At 40.5% G+C, this 10,632-nt stretch overlaps 1 long non-coding RNA gene across 1 annotated transcript; it reads right to left on the reverse strand.

The window, feature by feature from the left end:
- Positions 1 to 2,813: 2,813 nt before the first annotated feature.
- LOC125879429 (uncharacterized) lies at positions 2,814 to 9,998 on the reverse strand. Its single transcript, XR_007447890.1, has 3 exons — positions 9,753 to 9,998; positions 4,532 to 4,606; positions 2,814 to 3,330 (listed from the first exon to the last, which is right to left on the reverse strand). It is a non-coding gene; the product is annotated as an uncharacterized LOC125879429 (long non-coding RNA).
- Between the last annotated feature and the right edge of the window lie 634 nt (positions 9,999 to 10,632).

Genomic DNA, 10,632 nt, shown 5'->3' on the forward strand with positions numbered 1-10,632 from the left:
CAGAGCCAGGCCAGAGTCTACAGAGCTGGCCAAGGCTTTGGAGTGGAGGAGGGAAGGAGGAGCAGGAGGACGAGTTGTGTGTGTGATTGTATAAGTGTGGGTTTTGGGAAGGGTGTCCTTCGGCTGTTGTCACGGAAGCCCCTTGGAGGCTCGCCACCCTGCACTCAGGCCGAGTGATTCACACAGGCGCTAATGTCACAGCACAAACAACTAACATGCATTTAGTTGCTATGGAACTGGATCTGCTCAATGATACACAAAGTAAGGGACAGAATATGTCATTATATAGTCTCAATGAAAAGCCGGAACGAGTCGATGCAGAATATTTAATATGTGGTAATGAGTCTCTGACATAACCTGAACGCACTAAATGTACAACTGTTTCCATTTCTTGCTTCTGGCCTTTTTGCTTTGCCCTTTATAATCTCCCTCTTGTAACCTTGTGTCGATTACAGACTGGACCACTGTCACTCTGAAATATGAGCAACTTCCATTTTTGGATTTTTGTGACCTTTTTGAGGATGAAAAGCTGGAGGTTTGGCTGGTAAACTGGCACTGAGATGACTTCACTATCAACTGAAACCAACAGATAAACTTATATTTACATTCTTAGGATAAAAATTACAATTTTTGATTAATCAAGCATAATTTTGATGTCAGAAAGTTGTGAAAAAATACTCATTTTTACAGTCCAAACCCCCAAAAGCTAGGTTAGGTTTAATCAAGTAAAGTTATGTATGTTAGGTTTAGGAAAAGAAACATGGTGACAGTGTATCTTAAAATAACTCAAAGTTTACTTCATTTCACACAGTTGCAAACACCAGTCTCCTGGGGGAAAGTCCTGCGTGGTTTGACCCATCCACCACCACAATGGGCTTGGAAACACAGAAAGTCCTTACATGGACTTTCTGTGTTTCCACTACTTTCTTCCTTATCATTGGTCACATGATCGCAGCCTTCCTTAGTGGGTTTACACGAATTACTGGCTCTTGATTACATGAGTTATATAAAAATTATCGTGAATTATTTTTTGTAGGTATACGTACAAACAGTGCATGAGAGCAGCCTGTATATAATTTAGAAAAAAGCAAATAATCACATTTTAAAAGTATTTTTGCTTGATGAATGACCTTAAATAATGATCAATTATCATAACTGTGAGTATATATTTATTCATCTGTATAACGGTTTTGTTAATTTATTGTATAATCTTAGTTTTGTTGCACTTTTAAGACAATCAAAATGTGTTAAAACAACAGTCACAATTCTTGTAGTCTCCCCATGATAACCCATACTGTATTCCTAACTGTATTCCTGCACAGGTGGTCAGCCACAATTAAAAACATTACAGGAATAGTACAGTGTAGTATCACAAGAGCCAAAATAGTTGAGCGCTAGCTTTGACCGGCTGACGGGAGGATTACTAAGTAAATCCTCTGGTGTCCTGGAAATCTTAACAAGTCAACTAAACGTGTTGGAGGGCACTTTCAATCATCACAGTTACACAGAACCAGAAGTGAAAAAGTATCAATATATTATTTATTATTTGTATCTTGCAGAATGCAGCCGTGTTATTGCTGCACAACGTGAATGCATGTCTGACATGTGCTTCACATGCTCCTACTTGACTAAACCTGCATCAAGAATAAAGGATTAGTCCTAGTTCTCGTAACCCACACTTATGTCACCTCATTCAGAAGAAAATCATGGCAGATGCATGTGACCCAGACAGAATAAATGGTTGAGTAACTTATTGTAGTTCTCCTCCAAATAATTACGTTAACATCAAATTATATGTTTGTTTCCCAGACTGTACTGAATCTGCCTTCAGTCTGCAGAATCACACAGACTGAAGAGCTGTGATGATGTCGCTGCAACAATAACAATGTGAAACCTTGAAGAAGTGAGGAATAAGCATTTTCTCTGTTTCTAGGCAACATCATCTCCCCTGACTGTGGTTCAAAGGATCAGAGGGGAGTACGTGCTGTCACTCTTAGTATTCTGGTAAACGCGACCTAGTTTCACTTATACACTTGCACACTGGTCGCCTCCGAGCCAATCACCCCTTAATTAGACGATGGCTTACTTACGTGCTTTCTTTAACTTGCTGTGACCATTTTTGCATCCATCCTCTGCTTGCAGCAGTCAGTTTAACCCTCTGCTCGTCTACCTCCACCTCGACTTCAATAATGCTGCTATTTCTGTTATCATCAGATGTCTGACTGATACAATAATCACAGCACAGTGTGGGAGGATGTTCCTCAACAGCTACTGGAGGAGTATCAGTCTGGAATAAAACATGAATCACTAGGAGCTGCTACTGTATTTTCTTACATAAATGCAGCTTTCAATTGAGCTTTTTAGTCTCTTACAATGTGCCAAAAGCTGTTTCAGAGGCTTAAAGAACCTGACGAGAAGTGAGTTTTGCTGCTCTGGTACAGGTGATGTAATAGAATGATTTTACATTTCCCCTCTAAAAACTTGCAAGCTCCTTCCTGCAAAAAGTCTCATGGTGTGGAGGAAAAAGATTCTCTTCAAATAAACAGAAATTGGTCCATCCATTGAGGGCCATCCATATAGAATGAAAACAGAAACACCTTCAACAGACAGGTGGTGGCAGTTAGGGAACCACAAAAATGTATGCAAAACTCTTCTTTCCCTTCATAGGATCAAAAAAGATAGATTTAATTGATCCCATATAGCAAAACTAAAAGTGTCACAATGGCAACAGATGAAACACAGATAAAAACAAATGTAAACATAAAAATGTTAAATATTTTTAATAGATAATCACAAATACAATGATGAGATAATAAAGTTGCAAAGAGCTAAAAGCAGTTGGTATAACAATGTCAACTCAAAGTCCATGTCATACACCACATGGTCTTCATATGATGAAGATTTGGTTAAACTGGCCTATGCTCACTAAATGAACTAACTGCAGTATTTTTTGCAAGTTGTGAGCAACCTTTATTGTTGCCATCTAAAAAAGAGACACCATCTACGTGACACTACTACTATAATAAAATACTGAATCGGAAGTCTGACGTAATTCTGCGAATTTGTGATGGTGCTGTTGGTACAAACAGATCTCCTCATGTCTTTCCGCCTGACTCCTAAGGCAGAAGTTGGGTTAGTAAGCATGTCAGTAAGCATGCGTAAAAGCTGCACTCAGGGGTTGTATGGGGTAAGACTCTTCTCTGGTTTGTGTCTCTTTAAGGCCAGGGCTCAGGACACCGCTCAGGGCACACAGCAGATGGCGGCTGCAGGTTCAGCACTGGCCCTTTGACTCGTCTGTGTCAGCAGTGTCAGTCTGCAGCACACAGGATCCTGCAGAGAAGATAAGGCAGACGAGACTCCATCCATTATTGATCAAATGACTAACCTCATCACTGTTTTACACTCAATGACCAGCTGGTAATTGAGAAGCAATTCTCTGCAGATTTCATATCACAGATATTTTCTTATTTAAAATTGTGAATGGCCAAAAGAAGAAAATTGACTCTTGAATAAGGGCCAAGACACACCAAGCTGATGGTCTGCAGTTTGTCAATGCTGGGCTGTCGGAAAGCATCTGTCTACCTAGTTTTTGCAGTGTGTCCTGCATCTTTGCTACTTGTCAGCCCTTGTTGGCTTTTATTTTGGTCAATTTAGCATGTTGAATCAGTGTCGCAGATGGCGGGGCCCAACAGTCAGTGAAATCACTCTGATTGGCAGTTCAGTTCAGTGCACAAGAGGAGAAACCACACTGAGCAAAGTAAACGAATAGCTAAAGTCAAGAGGATGTGAGATCGAAGCATATCCGTTATTTTAGGTAAGATTATTTTTTTAGCCATCGAGCTCTTAAGCAGAAACAGTTCGCAATTCTTTGTCTTATGTTAGCGCACATAAATATGCTTTGTTTTTTAAACACTGGCTGTTAATGTGCTAACTGCTAACTGGTGTCTAAAATCCATTCTGCCGATCTTCTGGTTTCCCTTTTTGAATGACAAAGACAGACTATCACCGCCTGCTGCTATTGAGAGTTAATTCCACTCTCAACTTTTTAGCCGAGACACAGGTGATGTGAGGCGATGCAACAGTCGCCGTCACTGAAGTTGTTTTGATTTGTCTGGGCCTTAATAGACTACACTAATGGTGACAACTGACAGATCGCATTGCTGTTTCCCTTTTTGCATTTTAGAGAAGTTTTCATGTTTTCAAGTTTAGAATTCATAACAAACAACGTCAAATAAAGCATCGGCATCCACAAGTATTATATTGTCATATGGGTTATTAGTCCCAGGTACCCAGTTTGGCTGGGTACCTGGGACTGGCTAATATTTTGACCATAAAGTTTGAATCCTTTTGCACATAATTTTTTTATGTTGAAGAAAATGTGAACATCATATTGCAGTTGCCACAGAGTTAATTTAATTTAGTTGTCAATAAACCTGACAACTAGACTAAAAAAAGTAATATTCCCTCAAAAAAGCAGCACCACTTCCACTGTTGGTCCTTTTTTTTTTTTTTTTTTTTTTTTTTTTTATACCTTTTTTTATTTGAAGCAGACAGCGTCCTCCATCTCCAGCTCTGCAGGACATTTTGGATGATTTTCTGTTGTTCCCTGTGGAGGATGAGGCAGAGAACAGTACCAGCAATAAACCCACCACTGAGCCAGGCAACAAAGACACAGTGAGACAAGCAGGCAGCTGTGTGGGCTGCATGTTCCCTCTAAAACCATGCTAAGATGGTGTTCTTTCCTTGTTGCTTCGTTGAAAGGATTTAATGCTAAAATGCAGAAAAAAAATTCATGCAATTTTGTGAAATAGGATTGTTTCACCCATTTGTACTGCCAGTTAGAAAAATGGTTTATTTTAGCAAATCAAATCATACATACTTAACCTTTTCCTGCGGGCATTAAAATTTTTTGAAGATCAAAAACATGCTGATGTTTTTGACATTATTTGATGTTCAGGACCGTGGAAGCTTCTGACTGTGGCACATTAATTGGCAGGTTGAGGCTGATCTTCCATCTTTCTACTTACGGTCTGGTTCGGTTTGGATAATTAAAAAGACTTGGTTCAGTTGTTAGGTTGTTTACTTAGTTTAGGGAATGTTTGTGATCATGTTGGAAAAAAAAACAAAGGTCAACTTTGTTCTAAGTGTGTATGGCTTACTATGCTGTGATGTTTCTTCTAAACCTAACCTTGTACTTTTGTTGACTAAACCTAAGAAAGTACACCTTAAACACAAGAAAGACTGTATGCATTTAACAAGCAGAAAACTGTGAATGGACTCTTATTTTAAAAAGACACAATGCACGTAATGAGATGGACACATCATTCCTGAACATCCAAAACTGATGCAGGAGGGTACCTAGCGCCTTATTTTTGGATGCACAGGGCCATTGACCAAGAGTCAGTATTTGATGAGGACCTAGGACTGAGAATGTTTAGTCCAGCCTGTTCTCTTTCCCAGGACATCCAATATCGCCACTTTGTCACACCCGTCAGTGTGTGATGTTGACACTGAAGGCAGCCTTCAATTTCTTTATGAGACGCAACAGTCTGTCAACTAACCCATCAGTAGTTCCTCTTTTCTAAACCTAACTAATTTTGTTGCCTAAATGTAACTATGACCATTTCATAGCACAATGTATTTCAGCTTTGTAGCCTTCACGTCGCCATATGATACAGAGTGGGTGTGATAATTTGTTGGTATTTGACGATCTGCGATTAGAGCGTGTTATCTTCCATGTTAGTTTTAGCCAAACAGGCTGAGCTTCATTAGCACTTCTCTCGGACTGGAAAACCAAGATGGATGTAGTCAGATTTCGAATCTAGGTAACAGAGACAGATATGTGACTGAATGTATTTCGTCACATCTGGTTATAATCCAGATATGAGACCAGCAAAAGTGTAAATCATGCCTTAGTCTGACTTTAACCATTTCAACAAATGACCAGTGCTGTCAATTTTCTGGGGCAGACTCGCTCATTGACAGGATCGCAGCCAAAGGCGGATAGTTGTTGTCTCTGTTTCCTCTCAGTTTTCCTGTACAGGATTTGCCACACAACTTCACACATGTCAGAGAGACTTACATGACATTAATAACAATAATCAAATCTGACACTACTCAGTTTTTTCAGGCAGCACATTGTTGTTATGTGAAAGGCTAATTGAAGACTGTCACCTTCAGTATTTATTAACACGTCTGCCATCTGACGTGCTTTTCTCATCCACACCTTCATACCTGTTGGGTGAGGCATTTTCCTTAACACCAAAACAGAATGACACTCCCGTATCAGACATGATATGAAGGGACTAAGACTGCTTTTATGTGGTTTGTTGAAGCATTTTTGCAACCGCTGGAGCCCAGAGCCACAGACTGCTTTTCATACTATTTACCAAATTTAATAACTAAAGATGAGTTACAAAGATGACAGTGGGAGCGACAAACGGTGAGGTAGATCAATCAGATGGCCTGTCTGATGGGTTTTTATCACGCTGAGATAAAACCGCGACAGACTTCAAAAAAAGGGGAACATCTGTAATCTGTCTGTTAATGAGGAAAGGAAAAGGTTATCAGAATCGCAGCAGGAAACGAAGAGATGTTTTTTTCCCCGCTCATGCGCTGTCTTTATTCTGGCCAGTGTATCAGTTTAAAACCTGCGGGCTTTGTGTTTGGAGGCATTCGGCCTTTTTGCCAGTGGCATTAACGAGATGACAGCTTAGATCACCTGTGGTTATTATGAAAGTTATTTATTCAGCCTGAATAAAATGTGAATAATTTGAATCAAGAGAAGAAGAACAAGAGAAACTAATGGACTATATAAAAAGTATCGGAGTGGTGAGGGCAGCTGATCCCTATTGTTCACTCTTTTAGCTCTGTTTTTGGTCACTACCAACTCCTGAGGGAAATAGCTAGCTCTTTAGTGTAGTACTAATACTACCACTACTCAGTGTAGAGCAGGCATGGCCGTACCCACTACTGAGGTCCCAACTTCTGTACTGTCTCTGAGGTGTACCATAAAAGTCGTGAAATAATAGCTCGTTAACAATCAAGTGACTATTATGACGCATGAAATCCACATGGAGGGCAGAGAGTGATAAATACATATACTGCGTGAATTGGAAATAAAGTAATGTGACTACATAAAAAAGTTAGATGAATCTGCAAGCAGCAGATATCACCAGATAAATGAAGCCTTGACTGATTTTCCCACTGTGGATGTGATTTTTGTTACACATGACCTCGTCTTTCGTCTATGTTACTAACATTACACAAATGTACATGATTCTAGTGGACTATAATTATAGTTAGTTGGGTCCATGACTGGAATGGTTTCGTTTTTTGCCAGGTGGGTAAATATGTTTGAGTATAACCATCTTTTCTATCTTAACTCTGTGCATGGATGCACCGCTATCAGGCTAATGTTACTAGCTATTGTTAGCAATCTTTAGCTACCTTTTTTTTTTATTTACTAGGTAAACTGTTCGCAGACACCTGGTGAAATGCTGTTAAAAATCCGGGTCAAGGCTAACAACAAACAGTTGTCACAACACATTCTATTTGCATCTACCTCGAGGCATGTTTAACACAACTTTTTATTGTTTAAGTTTCAAATTAGTTGACTCCACTTCTCCAGACTGAAGATGGAGGCTTTGGATCCACATCTACCGCTGTTCCTCAGTTTTTTTTTACTTCACTTCTCTCCTTTACATCCTGCTGTTTTTGGGATTTAAAGTGGCCCTTATTTTTTCCCACTTTGATCAGTTGGAATCAAAAAATATTGCAAATCAGTGCAGCGTTGATAGTCTTTAGCTCCAGTTGCCTGGCCCCCATGCTAACTGATGTATGACATCATATGCAAAGGTGCTATTGCTTAAAAATAACTTTACTCAGGTGCAGCAAAGATGTTGTACAATGCCAAGTTACTGACTTGCTCATCTGATCACCATCATTGCTTTTGTGTGGGCGGTAAAGTGAAAAATCTTTTCGTTGCTACAAAATCTTTACTTAACAAAGTGGTTCTTTGAATATGTCAGCAACTCCAGAAAAGTGGACAGGCAGCTGAATTCATGCAAAGCTTGTTACAGGTAACTAGAGAACTTTACTAGTGGAGTTCCCTTCATGATGCTGGCTAATGAATTTCACTTTCACCACCATGAACGTTTATTTTCACTGCAAGATTATACCTGTGTTTACTTGCTTCACTGAGATGGATGAAAATTAAATAGATTTAATCAATTAAAGTGTAGCTTTGGTAAGGGGAGAGATGCGAGACAAGATGGAGACTGAGAGAAAAAGAAAGAGATAAGGTGATGGAGACAAGAGAGGAAGAGCAGTTACTGCCAATTGTGCCCAGTATAGGATTAGCATTATGTCCCTGTGCTGTTCAACGCAAACAAAAACTGACTTTATCCTATTCAAACATGGTCATTCCCACAGATATATATCGGTACATTATCTTTGGTAATTACTGTAGTACTACAGTAACTAGTTTTTTTAAACTAAGTTACTAGTTTTAACAACATTATTATTGAGTTTCCTCCAAGTGAAATGCTCTGAGTGAATCTGAGTTCCTTCTGGAAAATTTTTTTGTAGTGTATAGCCTACGTTTGGGGCTTTTACTGTGAAAGGTAAAAACAATCAAGGTTTAAAGGAGTAATAAAGTTTGCCGTCTTGGTTCCATACATCCATGCTTGGTTCGGACTACAGAGCCTTCATGATTTTCTTTAACAATGCACAAAAGTATAAGGACAATGTGATGTTGCTTTTTCAGCACATAATATTCAGTTTCAGTGTAAAGGTAGGCTACTCACGACAAAAACAACAGTTCTACAAAAAAATAAATTGATACACGAATAAATTGCACAGAAACAAACAGAAACACACCCCCTGCGTGTGTAAAGGCCTTACTATGTCTATAGAACAATTCCCACAATATCCACCAAATCTAACATTAGAAATGATGGCACACCTAGAGTACTGCATCCCAAAGATTGCAGCATTACAGCCACTTTATTTTTGAAACAACAGCTACTAACTGAACAGGTAGCCTATTACCTCTTCAGTGACTGAATTAATCTGGGACATCGCAGCGGCTCGGTGTATCTCAAACTGAAATAAAACATAAATCTGTGGTGAGAACATTATAAAAACCTTGCCCCACTCTTCCAAAGACCAACCCCTCTCTGGCAAAAAGAATATTTTGCGTACAGTCCCTAACCATGAGAATGACAGTTAAAAAAATTGTTATTCAACAGATGATAATCATGGGTTCACCAAGTTTTACACACACAGCTTAGCACCTGTGTGCATGTGTCACTGCTGTATTTTCAGATGGAGCCGGTCCAAAAAAATATACCACAAAGTGCATCAATCACAGATCATCCAAAGTCCTCTCTGACTTGCGTAACAGCTCTGCATTCCAGGTAGGATCCCAGCCTGGGCTAATGCCCCTGTGGACTGAATACAGATTCATTTAGCACAAAAAAAAGAAAATATTTTATACCAAGTGGGCACAGATATGCAGTATATACCTTCACACACACACGGAGCAAACTCCTTCCAGATTTTATCACTGTACTGCAGGCTGTGCAGGGGCAGCGGTGAGATGAGATGAACTCTGTCTCGTCTAAATGTGTGTGTGTCTGCAGAAGCCTCATTTCATTTCATGCTTCCATGTAAAAAGATTTCATGACCCGCGGTCACTGTGACCTCCCCTCATTTTAGCTCACAGCTTTAGCTACTGTTTATTCACCGACCTCCTCATGACTGCTCAATGAGGATCCATCTGTTTCCTCTGTGACATGAACTGGACAGGCCGATGTGGGCAGAGGGGTCACTCACTGAGGTTGCAGTTTAAGCGTGAGGGTGCAAAACTGACGCCGACATTTCATTTTGTTTTGCAGAGCCAAACATTATCTTTATCGACCGGATGAGGTGTGTTGTTGCCTGGTGGGTTCCTCTCTCTCTCTCTTTTTTGCTCTACACACCACTGGCTGGCTGCATGTCACCCAGATCACAGTCAAGAACCCTCACCGCACAATCATTCCAGTTGCTGAATAATACAAAGCAAACAGTGACCTACTTTCGAAGTAGGGAACATGCTATAGAGAAGACCTGGAGTGGAATTCAGCACGGAGGCGGACTGAGGGAGGAGCAGAGGCCCACAAGGGGGCGGGGGGGAGGGTTGACGGACGGGTTTTGGTATTGGTTTGTGTTACGATTTAGGAGGAAAGAGGCGTGCCTGTGTGTTCCAGACAGCAGCAGCAAGCATGGTATGCCATGTGAGCTTCTGAGTCCGGTCCAGACGGCCTGACTGTCCCCAACCGCTGCTTGTGGCCTCCTGTAAATGTGATTAAACAGGCAGGCACAAGAATACTGCAGCAAGCCCCTATCCTGGAGGCCTCCCTGCACAAGGAATGCAGTTCAGAAACAGGGCCTCACACATTCTGACCCTGTACCCGCCCTTCTGCATTCCTGCTACTTTCCACCTTTTGTTTATATCGCCTTTATCTCGCCTGGATGTGCAGGTATGATGTGGTGTGGCACTTGTTGCTAGGGCACTTTTTTCTGCTCCGTCATTGTGTAGGTGGAAAACTGACACACAGGAAACCAAACCAAGATACACACATAAATCAC

The sequence above is a fragment of the Epinephelus fuscoguttatus genome, linkage group LG19 (assembly GCF_011397635.1).
Source record: "Epinephelus fuscoguttatus linkage group LG19, E.fuscoguttatus.final_Chr_v1".
Classification (NCBI taxonomy): Eukaryota; Metazoa; Chordata; class Actinopteri; order Perciformes; family Serranidae; genus Epinephelus; species Epinephelus fuscoguttatus.